The sequence below is a fragment of the Chamaea fasciata genome, unplaced genomic scaffold (genome assembly GCF_029207755.1).
Source record: "Chamaea fasciata isolate MVZ Bird 193981 ecotype frontalis unplaced genomic scaffold, bChaFas1.0.hap1 SCAF_16, whole genome shotgun sequence".
NCBI lineage: Eukaryota > Metazoa > Chordata > Aves > Passeriformes > Sylviidae > Chamaea > Chamaea fasciata.
This window is the reverse complement of record NW_027094101.1, coordinates 15,175,614-15,192,242: the sequence shown is the minus strand read 5'-3', so window position 1 is coordinate 15,192,242 and position 16,629 is coordinate 15,175,614. Positions and strand designations below refer to the sequence as shown.

General features: G+C 55.0%; 1 protein-coding gene across 4 annotated transcripts in view; it reads right to left on the bottom strand.

The window, feature by feature from the left end:
* The window catches only part of CAPN15 (calpain 15), a 57,445-nt gene extending 46,331 nt beyond the window's left edge, over positions 1-11,114 (bottom strand). For 2 of the 4 annotated variants that reach the window (XM_066198147.1, XM_066198150.1), the window contains exons 1-3: positions 11,036-11,114; positions 5,418-5,788; positions 5,145-5,329 (exon numbers count right to left, since the gene is read on the bottom strand). The gene's annotated coding sequence lies outside the window, so the exon portion shown is untranslated. Of the gene's footprint in view, positions 1-2,460; positions 2,502-5,144; positions 5,330-5,417; positions 5,789-11,035 lie in introns of all 4 variants that reach the window. The other 2 variants (XM_066198149.1, XM_066198148.1) reach the window with 2 other exon arrangements.
* Between the last annotated feature and the right edge of the window lie 5,515 nt (positions 11,115-16,629).

Below are 16,629 nucleotides of genomic sequence, written 5' to 3'. Positions count from 1 at the left end.
CTCACCTGCCAAGCCAGCCCAAGTGCTGCAGTCTTGGCAGGAAATGAAGGTGTCAGCAAGTTCCAATTCCTTGGAAAGCTTCTAGCAGGGAGGGGTGGGAAGGAACCTCCAAGGACAGACTGAGGCAGGGGTACAATTGGAGGGATGGGACAATGGCTGGCACATGCAGCTGGGATAGGGGAGGCTTTTCCAGACCCCATGCTCCACCACAGAGCACTCCAGGGTTCTGTGACTCAGAAAGCTCTGCCTTACCTGCCAGGGCCAAGGAGTCTTCAGGTGTGCAAGGCACGAGGATGACAGGCAGTGTGTAAGCACTGCAGATGGGAGGATATAGAAAAGGGAAAGAAGGGTGAAACTCACCCAACCCAAATGTTTGTTCTGGGGCAGAGGGAAGAGAATCAGATACTCTGGCCTTGCAGGAAACGGAGGGGACAGGAAGCTTTAAGTGAGCTGTTTTTCAGGTCTTGGTGAGAAGTAAGACCAGTACACCACTTGCAGAGATATCACTAGCTGAAGTGAACTGTCTGGAAGCAGATTTCCAGATGGACTATTAATGAGGTAACAAGATAATTGAACCTGGAGTCCTAGACCAGCACAGAACAGGATCTCATCCTCAGTGCTACAAAGTCTGGAACAGAAGTACATGTCTCTGGCCACAGATACCAACATGCAAAGGCAAGCTTGAGGGTCTTTACCTTCTTTCAGCTGCCTTGAAACTGGTTCTGGCCCAACTTTAGCCCAGAAGAAACTCATACACAGAAGCTGAGTTGGGCTAAGCTGCATTTAATGCCAAGCACTGACTCTTTGTAAGTATGCAGGCAGAGGAAGAGGTGTCCAAAGCCTGAAGTGAAAGATTAATAGGAGAAGTAGATGTATTGCAGAGCCAGCTTAGCCACAGGGCAACTACCATCAAAGTCTGAACAAAGTTTCCTCTTCTTCCCCTGCACTGGACACTGTAAACCAGTGACAGATAATCCAGGGAGCTACTGGAAATCTATCCCGGTCACTTTGAGAGAGGGGATTACACAGATCTGAAAGGGCAATCAGCATCTTAATCACAAGCTGGAGGGAGAAAAAGAGGAGAAGCAGGAAGGTTTTTTCAAAATAAGGGTTAACGTCAAATCTTATCTCCACTGACAACTGCAAAGCAGTTTCTGAACAAGCATGAAAATGGCAACAAGGGCACTGCTGCAGAAGGGTCTGAGTGCACACACGTTTAAGAAAACCCACACAACGAAATCCCTATGACCCCAGTGCTCTATTAAGTCAATTAACACTGCTCCAGTGAAGTGCAACGAGCCGCGCGTGTCCCGCAATTCCCGGCCAATTGCGGGTGACTCCAGAGCGTCACCACGGCGTGGGTGGGCTGGCAGGGCCCTCCCAGCTCCAGCAGCGAGGAAATGCCACAGAGAGACTCACAGGGGAAGGAACAAAACAACACGAGCCACAGCATCCAAGCCCGAGAAGCTTTACCAGCAGATCTTATTTCCAGACCTTTTTCCTCCCCGTGTTTATAATCCTTGCAGCAGAGTTCTGTCATCCTACTCAGCTCACAGGCTGCCCCAGCTACAAAAGATGTCAGGCTGAAAAATCACCTCGACAGACTGCCTGCTGAGACCAGTTGCATTATAAAAACAGGAAGCTCTTGCCTGCCTGCTCCCAATATGCTATGGATTTAATGGGAAGGAGCATACGCAGAGATGCTTTGCAAGAAGAGCACACACATGGGACTCTTGCCAGGAAAAATGCATCTTGAGTAACACATGTGCTCTTAGTTTCCTCTTTTTTCAGAAAGGTTTAACTACACTCTGAGCTACCCAGCAGCAATAAACCACTTTTTTCCCCTCTTTCTCACTTATAGCAGAGTGTTGCTTGGTAAACAGCAGATCTTCCTGTCTGAGGCTGTGCCAGCCTGTGCTGAACAGAACTGTTGTTATTGCACATTCACAGCTAGAGATAAACATGAATAAGAGCCACGAGTAAGAGCCAGGCACTGGTTCTTCAATACACTGCTTTATCAGGTTCACCTTGATTCAGATGTTTCTGACATCTCTCCCTCCTGAAGGGGCAAGATGGCACAAGTAGCAAGGGCAAACATTAAAAGAGACAGAAATGACAGCAGCACAAAAAGTGCTCTTCTGTACTCGCTAACATTCACAAACTGTGCAGCTCACAGCTCCACCTGCACTCGAGACACTCAAAAGCACAACAAGGAAACAAATGGGCCTAGCCAACCCAAGCTGCCCAAATGGGAAAACAAAACAGCTTTCAGCACATTTCTCAGGACAAATCTCCATCCAGAGCCACAACTGCTGCAGGACATAAAGGTTACAGAGAACCAGGGAAGGAAAAAAATGTGCAAGTCATCATCTCATCTGCAAGCTGACACTCCGCAATGACACAGGCACAACAAACCAACCCAGGAAAAGTGGACACTGAAGTGTGAGGAGGGTTTCTAACCTTTCCAAGAGCAGATCTCTAGACCAGCTGCTCCAGAAGCACTGGGGAAAAAAGCACAGCGTGAGTTCCAACAATTAGTTCCTGAATAAGTTCATGACCTGCATGAGATGACTGCCCGTCTTCAGCAGCACGGAACTGGACTTGATGACCCATGAAGTTCCTTCCTCCCCATCACTCAGCAACCCAAATTCATAGAGGCCCAGACACAGCACAAACACAAGGTCATTCCCAAAAGGACAGCAGGGATTGTATCTTCAGATCATGCTAAGCTGACAGATAAGCAGATGAAGGGCTGGCCACTGCAAAAGGGAGGGGAAGAGAGTTGCAGCAAGAAACAGTCTCACAGCTGGTGAAAACTCAGGGCACAGACTTGGACAGCAAAGTCTGAGAGGCAGGAGCTGGAGATGTCTCCCAAGCACACTGTCCCCAGGCATTCCAGACACAGATTAGACAGACAGTAAATACATCATTTGCCCAAGACACATCCAGTTGCATCCCTTCCTAGAGACAGCTCCAGTCCTCACTGCAGTGCCCTGCCCAAGCCACACAGGCACAGCACCTAGCTATCTCCTTCTGCCATTTTAATGCAATTTGGCCTTTCCTGGCTTTCATCAGGCACCACGTCCCAATTTCCAACTCCAACCAACTGGCCTAGATTTAAGCCAACACATCTCTGGCTGTGCCTCAGGCAAGCGCAGAGGTGGGAGAAGCCTGTCAGACAACGGTGCCATTTGGCATTTCCATCACAAACAACCAAGAGATAAAAGCACAAGAATTTTTGAGAGCTGCACAAGAGGCTCCTGCCTTCCCCAGGAGTACAGGGAACAGTGAGCACAGGGAGAGAACAAGGAGGTAGGACAGACTCTGGGGGCAGAGAGGAAGTTCCTCTTCCAGAATCATAGAATGACACAATGGTTTGGGTTGGAGGGAGCATCAAAGCCCATCTCCCACCACCACTGCCACCTTCCACTAGACCAGGCTGCTCCAAGTTCCATCCAACCTAGCCTTGAACACTTACAGGGATGGGGCAGCCACAGTTGTGGCTCAGAGAAGCACAGCTCAGCACAACCATTTAATGCAGAAGCACCGCGTTACTGCTGACCCCTCTCCACCTCCAGATGACACCTGAAAACACATCAATCCTTCTGCACACTCATGTGGCAGCCATGCCACAGCTTCTGTTAGGTTATACTGTATTGAAATTATAGGTGTGGAAAACACCTGGGACAAGGAAGTGATACAAACAAAACAGTGCCTGACACCACCACAACCCTCCCCTCTCTTCACCAGAGTAGTTTTACTGGCTCACTGTCTCCAGCACAAGTGGCTCCTCTTCAGCTACACCAGTACAGCTGGAATTGTAGGATGTGTTCAATTACACACACCTTAAGTAATATTTTCTGAGAACAGTCACTTGAACAAACACAATGGTCATATGAGGAAAAGGTTGTACTCTGAGAGGGCTGAAACACAATGCAGATGGTTTGGGCAATGGTGGAGCAAAGCCAGTCAGCCATGGGAGGTACCTCCAGCACAGGGAGGGAGCTGAGCTTTAACCAAGGGCTGCTGGCTGCATCCTGAACCAAAAGAGCAGATGGAGAGGAGATAATGTTACTGGAGTCACTCCCACGTGCCTTGCCAGACACATCCAGCTGCCTGAACCTTGTGTGGTGCTGCAGACCCCCAGGCTCCCCTCCAGCAGGCTCTGCTTGCTAAGACACGGCAAGGTCAGGCAACAGGAACAAGGGCAGTAGCTTTTGAAGACATTCCAAGGCTGCATCAAAACAGATTCAAGAGCCACCTCATCCCTCTCACCCATGAGAGCAAGCCACAGTGGAGATGTGACCAACACCTGCCTCGTGACAGTCACCACTCAAACACCGGAGTGCTCATGGCCCAGTTTCACTGACCAAAGCTATGAGAGGTTCCTACAGACCTTGTGCTGTGGCTGGACATCAACAACACATAAAGACTCCAGCTACTCCATAACATCCAGCCAGACCAGATGGAACAACACACAGCAAGCACTAGTGTCCATCTGATGAATCCAAAGCCTCAGCCTGGAGGAGGCCACGTCAACCTGGATCATTTGAACCCAAGGACAACACCATCACATGCTGCAAACGTATCCCGACGGTCCCAGTTCAGACAGGCTTCCCAGCACTCCATCCTGCCTCCACAGCCCAAGGCTCTGAATGCCCAGGCTGAGAGCATCCCAGCCACATCAGGCACAACACAGTCACCTCTCTGTCCCAGTGGGCTGGGAACTGCCACAGCTCTGTGGTTACTGCATGCAAAGCTATGCAGTGTTTCTTCACTTATTGCCCTGCCCTTGCACTGCCTCAAACACACCCTGGCACAGTCGTGCAGTTTCCACTGCTTAAAACTGTGAGGTGCAATTTTGGGAAGACCCCACAATTTCACTTCCATTCTCACAGTTTCTTCTTCGCCATGAGAAAACCAGAGGACATTTGTATCCCCACCCATTTGAGCACGTAGCCTTCACATAGACAGCATGGAAACACTCAAAGAAGGAATTCAAACAAGGAAGAAAGACAAGAACGAGAGGCACGAGAGACACGAAGCGGGGTAACTGTGCTCACAAACCAGAGGAGAGAAGGTCTCCTTCCTTCCAGCCCCTCCCAGCCCAGCCCAGCACCAGCTGAGTCAGAAAAGCCTCTCACCCAACACAATTCCTGCTTGGCAGGTCCAGTGCCAGTCTGTGTAGGGTCAGCCTGGTGTCCCTGGTCCCGAGCAGCTGCTGCTGGCACCCGCTGAGTGGCCCGGCTGGAGGAGCATGCTAGGAGGTCCCGCCACCAAGCACTGGGAGCGCACCAAGCCCGGAAGGAGCAGCTGCTGTCCCAAGCTGCTGGACAGAGAGTGAAAAAAGGCATGTAAGAATAAATGTCTGCTGAGACTCCCGGCCCGTCAGCATGGCACCAGCAGAGACAACCAACCTCACATTTTTGGTCCCTCAATCAGCATCCCCTTGAACTCCAGCTCGCAGAGGGCTCTGTGCTTCCCACGACATCCAGCTGGAGACAGCTTTTGGGTCAGCTCAGACTCTTCACTGGTGCTCTCAGAACCTTTGGCTGTGACTTTATAGTTCCATGCCCACCACTGGCCTTACTCCCTGCTGGCAGCCGCTGCTCAGCATCCTGGTGCAGGCTGTCAGAGCAGGGAATGCCACACCCCGGGAGCACAGCGGGACGGAGCACAGCAGGATCGGATGGAGAAGGACTCTGGACAGCTCTCGACAATTAGCAACAGGGCAGGATCTCCCGAGGGGCCGGATGGGAACGCAGCGATGTCTGGCGGGGCACGCTGCCTGAATGTTCAAATACAGAAACAGATGTTAATTACTCTGCATAGCCAGGACATCATTAGCAGCTACATCTCCTGGAGATTCTGAAGTACAAATTCCTCTGATTATGCCAAACATGCCCATCCCACCCCCAGAAGCCATGACGTTGGAGTAGTTGCCTCGGCAAACCTCCCTCCTCCGAGATATTTCCCCTTCCCCCTTCATACTCTCTGCTCTCAAAACAACCTGTTTTAATGAAATTCCTGCTTTGGGAAAGTGCTGTCTCCTTTGGGATGGGCTTTTAGCAGATGGAGGCAACAAGAACTCTAGCCCATAAGTGTCTGGCTATCCGGCACACTCTTACTTCCTCTATTTTAGATTGGGGAGGGAGGACAAAAATAAGGATTCAGCATGTGATCGGTGCGCCTCTTTAGGAGCAGAGCAGGAGATCCCATTCTGCCCCTTCACCTTGCTCACCAGCCCCACAGCCACACCATCAGATGCAGCGTGATACCCCTGGGCAGGTGATGGTGAACTCACAAAGAGCACTTCCAGCACTCCCCATCAGTGACAATTCCAGGCAGTGAGGAAAAGCTGCCCTGTGGTGAACCCCTGGACAGGTGCTCTAATGGAACCAGAGCAGCAGAGGGAGGATGCACAGAATGGGCAAGGGACACCACACGGGGACCAGTAATGAGTAAATAAGGGAATGATTCAGGAACCCTTCAGGTTCAAAAGGATCATCCTGATCCTTCTAGCCCAAGGGTCCAAGCAGCTACACAGGGAGTTCCAGGCCCACAGCATCTCTAAGGCACTGGCTGAGCTGCTCCCACACTGGAAAGGTGGGAGATTCAGGAGAGCTAACGAGGGAGTGAGACCAACATCAGTGGACAGAGCACCCCCCAAGTGCCACGTCACATCATTATCCTTGCACGTACCATGGGATAAGAAGTGAAACAGCTCAGTACAGACCTGCTGGGCTGGGCTGGAATTCCAAGGACTTCCCGAGCTCTGCCTGCTGGCCAGAGTCTGCAGGAAGCAGACTGACAAGGGGCAAGCTGGAGAGCAAGACCTTGACCAGATCAGTGCTGCAGCCTCTGTGGATTGTGGATGGCCACAGGAGAGGACAGAGCTCAGCACACAAGGACCCTGGTGCTGCGCTCTCACTTCCATGGACCAGCACAAACACAGGGGACTAGCTGCCAGCAAAGTTGTCCACGGGTAACTTTCTCCGCAAACCTTTTTGTTACAGGAGCAGAAGGACATAAGTTGGGAAGCTGCCTGTGATATCCTCAGTAGACTGAAATCACCAGGGCTGGGACTGGGAACAAGATGCTGAAGGGGAAACTTTGGTGCCACTGGACGCAACACATTAAAAATGCAGCTGGGCAGCATCACTGGAGGGGACAACAGCTTTTCTGTAAGGTCTTTGACTCTACTTCACCAAACTGAGAATGCACTGATAACCCCAAGGTTTGGCAAGGGCTGCTCATGCCAGGGCTGGGGCAGGACACCAGCTCAGTCCCCTGACACAGTGTCACTGTCACCATCCCTGATGCTGAGCCTGCTCAGGCCCACAGCATTTCCTACAAAAGGGGCTGCACTGCAGGAACAGAAAAGCTCTTTCTTTTTTTATGAACACTCATTAGAGTTTACACCGTTGGCAAAGTGTGGAGGCACGCATTTGTGGAGGAACAGAGATATGGTTCCAACACTGGTTTTAATGTGCAAGCCTAAAGACTCGGCTTCAGTTTTTAGAAATCAAACTTGATCATCTCAAGCTGGCAAAAATAGCCCCATGTTCCCTTGAGTTATTTTCTTTTCAAATAGGCAGGGTACAGCACAATAGGAAATATCAGCAGTTATGTATTCAACCTCCAGAAACCCAACGGGCCAATTTCAGCAACCCACGGCAGCCTTCCAATCCTCCCTGATCTATTTGCTGGAGTTAGTCTGAAAAGGCAGGCTGCCCCCAAGCCATTCAGCAAACTCCACGTCCCGCTAATTACATCAATATAAATGTATTATCTTGGCTGTCAAACACAGGCTGCCTGAACAGGACAAGGCCCTGCCATGGAAATGCAGGAAAACAATTGCTCTTTCTGCTGGTGACACATTTCTCTGGAACCTATTTCCTTGCCAGGGCTCCCCCTTCTCCCTTCTGCCCAGGCACCAGGGCACCAGTGTTTTTTTTCTTCCAGAGGAAACGGCACACAAAAACCCTCTCATCTTTTAAGCAACTGAACACAAACGAATTTTGGGAACACCACCTGCATTTCCTATCAGCCAACCTGAGAGCTGCCAGCACGCGGGGAAGGGAGCTGTGAGGGCAAGAGTTAAATATTTCTGGCGAGCAGGCAGCAGCTCTTCTGCCTCTTTTGGCCTCCTCAGCTGCCATTGCTAAATGCAAGGCAAGTGTCAACACTCCAAACAGCAAATGTGACAGAAATTCGGCGACGCCTGCTCCTCCCTGCCCAGCTTGGTGACTGTGGTCTGGAGAGGAGGGAGCTCTCAGGAAGGCTCCAACAGCAACCAGCAAGGTTGAGGCAACCACAGGCAGATGCAGATCCCTCCTTCCAAGGAGCAGGGAGGCAGCTCGCTTCGCTCCAGAGAGTGGGATTATGACGGAAAATGAGGAGGAAGCCACTGACTCACCTGTCCCACCCGCGTAAGCAGCTTTCCCACCGAAGGCTGCACTGAGTGTGACCTTGCTCAGAGCTCCAAGCTCCAGCAAATCGGGAGCTCACAAGGGTCCCCCCAGCTCTGGGCACTGGGAGAGAGCCATGGTGGCAGGACACTGGGCTCACACACTGATTCTGCCTCCTCTGACCACAGGCAGCCACAGTCCCTTACTCCAGCTTCCCTCTGCTTCATAAAAACCCTCACTTGGAGAAATGCCACAGGGTCTGATCCTCCCCAGGAAGAGGTCCTCCCCCCCTCACAGGAAGGGTCAGAATGAAGCCAGAAAAACCAAGCCTGGATTCAGATGAAGCGGGAAGATGGAAGGAAAACCGCACTTCTCCACCTATGAGCAGATGATGATTCCACCAGCAGGGATCAACACGACCATGGACACATGGCACAGGCTGAGTCTCTCTCTGGATCTCACATGCAGCCAGTGAAAACTTGGAAAGCTCCCACAAAACCTCCAGAACAGAGGAGAGCAGCGTGTTTTCCACGAGTTAAAGCCAACTGCACTCAGTTGGCCGAGGGAACACTAGGGCCGTGGCCACTTCTGCAAAGCCAGCGGAATTCCAGGCAAAGATAAAGGCTGCTCACAGCAAAGATAAGGGGGGAGCAAGCCAGGAGAGTGAGGGGTAATCAGTGCATCTGCTGAGGGCATCCAGGCTCCTCCACGGGGTCACTCAGCCCTTCCACCACCATGGAGACAGCTCCAAGTCTGGGCACGATGCCTGACCTTTTTTACGTGTGACTTTAGCACTTTGGGGTTGTTTTTCCATTATTTATTCTGATTCAGGAGACACCGTGCCTGGCCCACACCTCCAGTTCCCTTATGTACCAAGTCATCAGGCTGCAGGAAGCTGCCCTCCCCTCCTGCCAAAGCAGACGGGCTTAGTAAACCCAGCCAGTCACATCAAACCTTCAAAGGGCTCTCCAGCCATTCAACCCCTCCCAGGGAAGGGAGCAATGTTGGGTCTTGCCTTCTGCCTTCAACTGTTAAAGCCTTGGACACAAACAGAAGCTGATGCAACTTGAAATGAGTTAATATCCCCACATACATAAAATCAGGGTAATTTGAATCATGCCTTGGACGGGTTATGCTCAGGCAGAGCTCAACTCTGCTCTGGTGCATTCAGGGGCACGAGCCAGGCTTTTCAGCAGGATCTCAAAAAATGGCAAGACAAAAGCCACCAGCAGACTCTAGGAGTCACAGGCGGCCAGTCTGTCACTGCAGGTCTGCTCCAGTTTAGGGAAGAGCAGAGCCCCGAAGCACAAGTCCCTCCGAGTCCCAGGTGACAACGTGCAAAGCACGGCAAGATCTCTGCACTCAGAGCCACAAGAGTCACAGTCCGGGATATGCACCCCTCACCTCCACCTTGGCTCCCTCCAAATCCATCTCCCAGCCTCCATCAGCTCTTGACTGACCCACAGCAGCGCAGCACTGTCCTGCACCAGTGCCCCAGGCCACATGCAGGGAGCAGTTCCCAGACAACGTTCCGTCCAACCATGAGAATCCCCCCAGCCACATCCTGGGCCTGCAGGCCTGTGGAGCGCCAAGCTTCAGTGAGATTCCCAGCTGAAAAAACGCTTAGAGGAAACAGCATGACATTTCAAACACAACGTTCACATTATCCCATCTCCTCTAACAGGCCCACGGATGATCACCCTGAACAGTTGTTTCCTGGTGTTTGGGGGGATATACCCCAGTAGCAGAAGCAGGGAGAGGAGAGAACTCAGTAAACTGACAAGTATAGAGCCTGTTCCATCCCATCCTCTAAGACTCCTGAATCCAGGACCTGGAGGCTGAGATGCTTCAACTGCAGCTGAGCTGATGTGCAGCAAAATCCAGGGGTCTTGATGACACACACCGGGACCCAAGAGCCTCAGGATGTCCAAGACTCAAGGATAAGAGCCGGCCAACTGATTCTAAAGGGCAAACTCGCAGAGGCGTCAGAAACTCTGCATAAAACCCTGCTCACCCCCAGCACGGATGTCTAAGCTGGAGGTGAGTGAAGACCCGAAGGACAGGCGGCCCGGGGTGCGAGGGGCTCTGCGTGCTCCAGCCCGGAGCCGGCACTCGGCGGCGCCGTGAGCGGGGCTCCGCTGCCCGCGGGAGGAGCCGGGAGCCGCGATCTCTCCGCACCGGGCGCGGGGCGAACGCGGGGCAGGCACTGCAGCCTACCTCCAGCAGTCACGAAGCCTCCCCGTCCCCACCGGCTGCCGCACGACCCTCAAGCCCGTTAAAAACCCTCCGGCTGTGCGGGTGTCCGGGCTGGGGTGCGAGCGGGGCCCTCGCAGCCCCCAGGTGCCCCCAAAGCCCCGGGCAAGGCACCCCGGCCGCCGCACGGCAACGAGCCGAGACCCCGGCACCGCCCGCCCCCCCCCGGCCGCCACGGCCTCCAGCCCCCGCTCGGGCCCACCGGCAACAGGTGGTGCGGGCAGGCCGGGGGCGGCCGGGCCCAGCAGGCGCCGCCGACCGGGAGAGCCCCGGGCGACCCCCGGCGCGGGCGGGAGCCGCGGCCCGCGGCGGGAGGCCCCGGGCGGGCGGCCCGTCCCCGCTCCCTCCCCCGCGCCCCCGTCGCCGCTCACCTGGGGGTGGAGGCGCCGCGCTGCCGCTCTGTCCCCCCGGCCCCGCGCGTTCCCCCGGGCGGAGCAGCTCGCACCCGCCCCGGCCGCCCCGCCGGCCCTTCCTCCCGCCCGCCCTACGCCGCCGCCGTGGCGCAGCGCCCCGTCCCGGCCGCGGGCGTGCGGCGCGGAGACGGCGCAGGGACCGTCGTGAATAGCGCGGCGGGACTACGAGCCCCGAGGGGCGCCGCGCGCAGGAAGCGGAAAGCGGCGGCCGAGCGGGGCACCGGGAGGGGCGGTTCGGGGTCGGGGCAGGCCCGGCGGAGCCCCGGGCAGCGGCGGTGCTTCGGGGCCCAGGGACCGGTGAGCTCCGGGCGCGCGGAGGGCGGGGGCCGGAGCGGCCGGTGAGGGGCGGCGGGTGCTGTGAGGTGGGCGAGGACTACGACTCCCAGCGTGCCTTGCGGCCCGTGGGACAGCGCCGCCCCCCGGCCGGGGGTCGCAGCGCGGGCGGCGCTGCCCTCGGGGGCGGCGGGACCTCCCCGGGCTGAGGGTCCCGGAGCGTCCCGCGGGGTTTTGGCGCGTTCCGGGGATCCCGCGGCTCCGTTCGTCCGGAGTCGCGGTTTGGGAAAGACGGGTGCGTGGCCCTGAGCCCTCCCACGGAGCGTCCGTGCGCCCCTCAGCGTCCCCGCCCGCTGCCCTGGAAGGTGCCGCCGTGAGGGGTTGGAGGATCCGGGCGTTCCCTCTGAGGATCAGAGCCCGCGGCTGAGCCAACCTGGGCAGAAGCCGCTCGTAATTACAGTTCTTAATGACCTGGCGGCACATGAAGCGAAGGTGGAGCCGGCAGGGAGCTGCTCGGCGCTGCGGGCGATGTGCGGCCGCGCTTCGGCGCGGGACGGCGGGAGCGGGACCGGGCCGCGGCCCTCGGGCAGCTGCAGGTGGGGCCGGCAGCCCCACCCAGCCTCGGAGTCCAGACCCACATCCCGACCCAGCTGAGGCCAGGCTCGCCGGGTTAAGGAGCACCTTCAAAGCCTCCCACCCCACGGAGATGAGAGGTGGGAGCAGTTCGTGCAGCACCTGCTGCACTCACCGTGCTGCCTCCCGGAGCCACGAGTGAAGGGGGTTCCAGAAGGGACCCCGCCCAGCTGGTCCAGCACGCCCTGATGGGAAATCAGTGGTCGTTGTTCCAGCAAAAGACACATCATTTAAGCCACCAGACTTGGAGGCGGATTACTGGCTGCTAAGTGAAACATGACAGCTGCTAAACGGGGAAAATGTTCTCTTTAGGCTGTTGGACCCTTCCCAAAGGGCACCCCAGGCTTTCTCTGTGGGCAGCTGAGGGGTGCTGAAATGGCGAATGTTCACGAGACCTTCTGTAGGACAATGCAGGGACCAAAAAGAGCTTGGGCTTCCCTTCATCCCTCTGTAAGATGTGCCAGTCGCATCAACCCATTTACGTGAAGACAGATCTTTTCTAGAGCCTGCAGATGCAGTTCTGCCACTGTTATTTGGAGTGAGCCAGGGAAGAAGCAGTCCCATGCTGCCCTCGCTCACAAATGGGATTCCCAAACTGGGGAAACCAAGGGCTGGCTGCTCCAGCAGTGCAGAGCAGGTATCCCCAAAATCACAGGATTATGGAGTATCCCAAGCTGGAAGGGACCCACCAAGATCATCAAGTCCAGCTGCTGGCCCTGCACAGGACATCCCCAGGAATCCTGCCACAGCCAGTGGGGCTGCCTTGCCCATTGCAGGGCAAAACCTCTCAGGATCCACTGGGGAAAGGGAGAATTTGGGTTTAAAAGAATCTACTGGTTCCACCACGGTGGGCATTTCCAGAAAGATCTGTCACCAGCTACGGAGCATTAGCTGGAGTGGGAGCTTGGGCACATTCAGTGGCTGCCTCAGGTGTCCAGGTCCTGGCCCCACAGGTCACATCAGACCTCCTGGGTGTCTTCATCCCTGATCTATTCAGCCTTATGGACTAGCAGTTGGCTCCTCAAAGCACCCAAAACATGCCCATGTGTGGGGATCTGGGTTCAGCTTCTTTTGTTATACTCAGGATTATTGAGTGTGAGCAGTGTGAGAGCACAGCAGAGGAGTCCCTGCAGCTCCTGTGGGCTTCAACATCTACACAGCACAGACCCCAGCTCCGGCATGGCAGGGAGGGCCTGGCTGGAATTATGTCACCAGCCTGGCCCTCATTATTTAGAGAATAAATGTATGAAGCAAATTTTGCCCTGTTAGAAGGTGATTTCAAAAAGTGGATGATTTCAGCGTGTTCAGTTAGGAATTACAATCATGGGAAGGTTTGAGTTGGAAGGAACATTAAAGTTCATCTCATTCTGCCCCCTGCCTTGGCCAGGGACACCTCCCACTATCCCAGGTTGCTCCAAGCCCTGTCCAGCCTTGCCTTGGACACTTCCAGGGATCCAGGGGCAGTCACAGCTTGCCAGGGCCTCCCCACGCTCTCAGGGAACAATTCCTTCCCAATATCCCATCTAACCCTGGCAGTGGGAAGCCATTCCCCCGGTCCTGTCCCTCCATCCTTTGTCCCAAGTCCCTCTCCAGCTCTTCTGGAGCCCTTTTAGGCCCTGGAAGAGGCTCTGAGGTGTCCCTGGAGTCTTCTCTTCTCCAGGTGAACTCCCCCACTCTCCCAGCCTGTCAGAAATTCAATGAACTGGGATCCACATTCCCTAATTTCAGCTGGATAAACTGAGGCCCATAACTGGCAGTGCTCATCGCATCTATGAGCACCGGAGAAAGATGGAGGATTCCAGTTATTCCAGACAAATTCCTGTTCCTGTAATTGATGACAAAATGAATCAAATATTCAGCTGGTGCAGCAGACATCAATCTTGCAGTGAGCTGCATTCCTGGGAATGAAGGAATGCCATGGCTGAAGGCCTGGCTGAAGGTGAGGGGAATGTCACCTCCTGCTCTGCCCTGAGCAATCCTCATCACAGAAAACAATCACTTTCAAGCATTGTAACTCCACACTGACCGTTCCCCAGCGTTCCCTCCACCTGCCATGTCTCCTAAAATGACCATTCCATGGTTTTTCCTGGAGCTGGCTGGGCTGCCTGGGCCATCCCGAGCTTTTTTTGACTTTCTTTTGGCTGCAAAGGTTCTCCCCCACCCACCACCTCTTCCCAGGTCTGACAGAGGAGAATGTCATCCAGCTCTCCCCACAGCATGGACTCGCACGGCTGAGATCCAACCAGCCATGGATCAATGTGTGTCAGCCCAGACACGGCTCTGGATCTCTCTGTGAGCTCCCCTGGCACTAATCCTGAGCTGCTGTGCCACGGGATAGCCCAGAGGATGGGAGGTGGCCTGGAGCAGACCCAGCTGGCCAAGCACAGGGGGGCACACCCAGGGACTGGAGGATGCACAGGGAGAATTCCTGTTGTGTTCTGGCAGTGCTGGAACCAGCAGCTCCTGCCTGAGGCACATCAGGTGAGAAAGGGTTTGCATCTTCCACATCCCAGGATCTTCCAGTCCTCGTTTCCCAGGACACCAAGCCTGAATGAGCCTTCCCTCCGTTCTCAGCTCTGCTGTGACCTCCACACTGGCAAGTGACTCTTTCCTGGTACCTGCCCTCCGCCCTCCTGCAGCCTGCACCACGAGGAATTCCTGATGGCTGTCAAAGGGCAGGACAGAAAGTCATGATCCATCACTGATTTGGGAGGAGATCTTCCTCCTGGAGCTGTTGCAATGGAAGGCTTTTTGCAGCAAGGCAGGTGCAAGGAAATGCAACCCTTTACTAAATCTCTAACGTGTATATATTGTATAAGGGTGGGGAGGCCCTGGTACAGGCTGCCCAGAGAGGCTGTGGCTGCCCCATCCCTGGAAATGTCCAGTAGCAGGCTGGACAGGGCTTGGAGCAACCTGGGATAGTGGAAGGTGTCCCCGTGGCAGGGGGTGGGACAAAATGAGCTTTAAAATTCCTTCAACCCAGAAGAGTTTCACTGTCAAGAGAATGCATCAGCCACATTTTTGGTGTGAGGGAAATTGGACTTGAAGACTTTTGAGAGGTACCGGAATGCCCCAGGGAAGATCCAGACTGTATTTATGGAGGCACATGGTGGTTGCAGAGGTGCAGCAGCTGTCAGCAGTGTGTGGTCTGACATGAGGCTCATGGTTCCTCCTGCTCACCCAGTGCCACGTGTTGTCATCTGCAGTGGGACAGCTGAGGGGACAGAGATGAATGGTCCTGTTGCAGCTGTGCCAGGATACGTTCAGTGTGCTCCATCTTTTTTGGTGTGGTTATGACACTCAAACCTTTCCCTGCTAGAGGGAAAGGTATCCATCCCCTCTACTCAGGGAGGATTGTCTGTTCCAAAACCCCCAGGTGATCCCAGGGCCCCACACCTGTCCTTGGGACTGAGTCTGCGGCCTAAAATGGCCCCCTGGGCCCCAAATCATGGGGACACGGGGGACTGGGCTGTCTCTTGGGGTGCTGGAGCTGTGGGAATGTTTATGGCACTCTGGGGGTACCAGGAATTCCTTGTAGTCCTGGGGGAATTCTCACTAGAGGAGGAGAGTTGTCAGGATTTCCTTAGGGGAATTTGAGAGTCCTGGGAGTATCAGGGCCTTCTTGGGGGAATGTGGGAGCTCTGGGAGTATCAGGCATCCCCATGGGTGTGTGGTGTCCCCAGGAGATGTCACAGTCCCCGGTTCCTCATGAGCACTGCACAAGTGCATGGGGACCTCGGAGATTTGGGATACCCCGGCTGTCATCAGTGGGGTGGAGGTGTCGGGGGACCCCAGGGAGGTCAGTGCCCAAGGCCACACCACTCGCTGTGGCCCTTGGGCACACCTTGGGGCAGGGGTAGTGACAGGGACCGTCAGGGCCTTGGGAAGGACAGGTCTCATCCCTCTGCAGCCCCTCTATGAACCCTACCACCCATCAACAGCCCATCAATACGCAGTCTCCCCCCTGACTCCTTACTTTCCCAGTGCTCCCCAACAGTCCCTGCTCCCTCTCCAGCCCCCCCAGCGACCCCCAACCTTCCCCAGTGATGACCCAGAGGATCCTACTGCCCCACCACTTCAATCCTCACTTGCTGTCCTACCCTGAGCCACTGTTTACCCAAGGAAACAAGGGGACGTGGATTTGGCAAGGTCCTGGGCCTGGGGTCCACAGCCTCCCTGACCTCCTTTGACTGCTGGACAGTTTTCCCTGTGTTTGCCACAGTCCTGATGGTTTGAGTCCCTACCAGCATCATTATGAAGGGTGTGGCTGTCCCCAAACACAGTACAGGGGCTCTGACCTGTCCCCTGCTCCACACACTTGGGCTGGTCTCTCACGGCTCCATGAGGGAATTCTGTCACAGCCCCCCAGGTTATCCTCTGGATTGCTGGTTCAACCATTCCTATCCCCAACACAGCTACTAAAACACTTCAAATCATAGAATATGTTGAGTTGGAAGGGATCCACAGGGATCACTGCCTCTGGCTCCCTGCTCTCTGAGAGACCAGTCTTCCCAATACAAAGTGCCCCAGGTGTGTGGGGGCTGGAAGACTCCTCCTCAGAAAGGGCTGAAGGCAGAGGAAAGAGTGGTAAAAAGGATTTTTGGCAGCAGTGCCTCTTCTGCCACCCTCCCTAGGCAGAGAGGTGG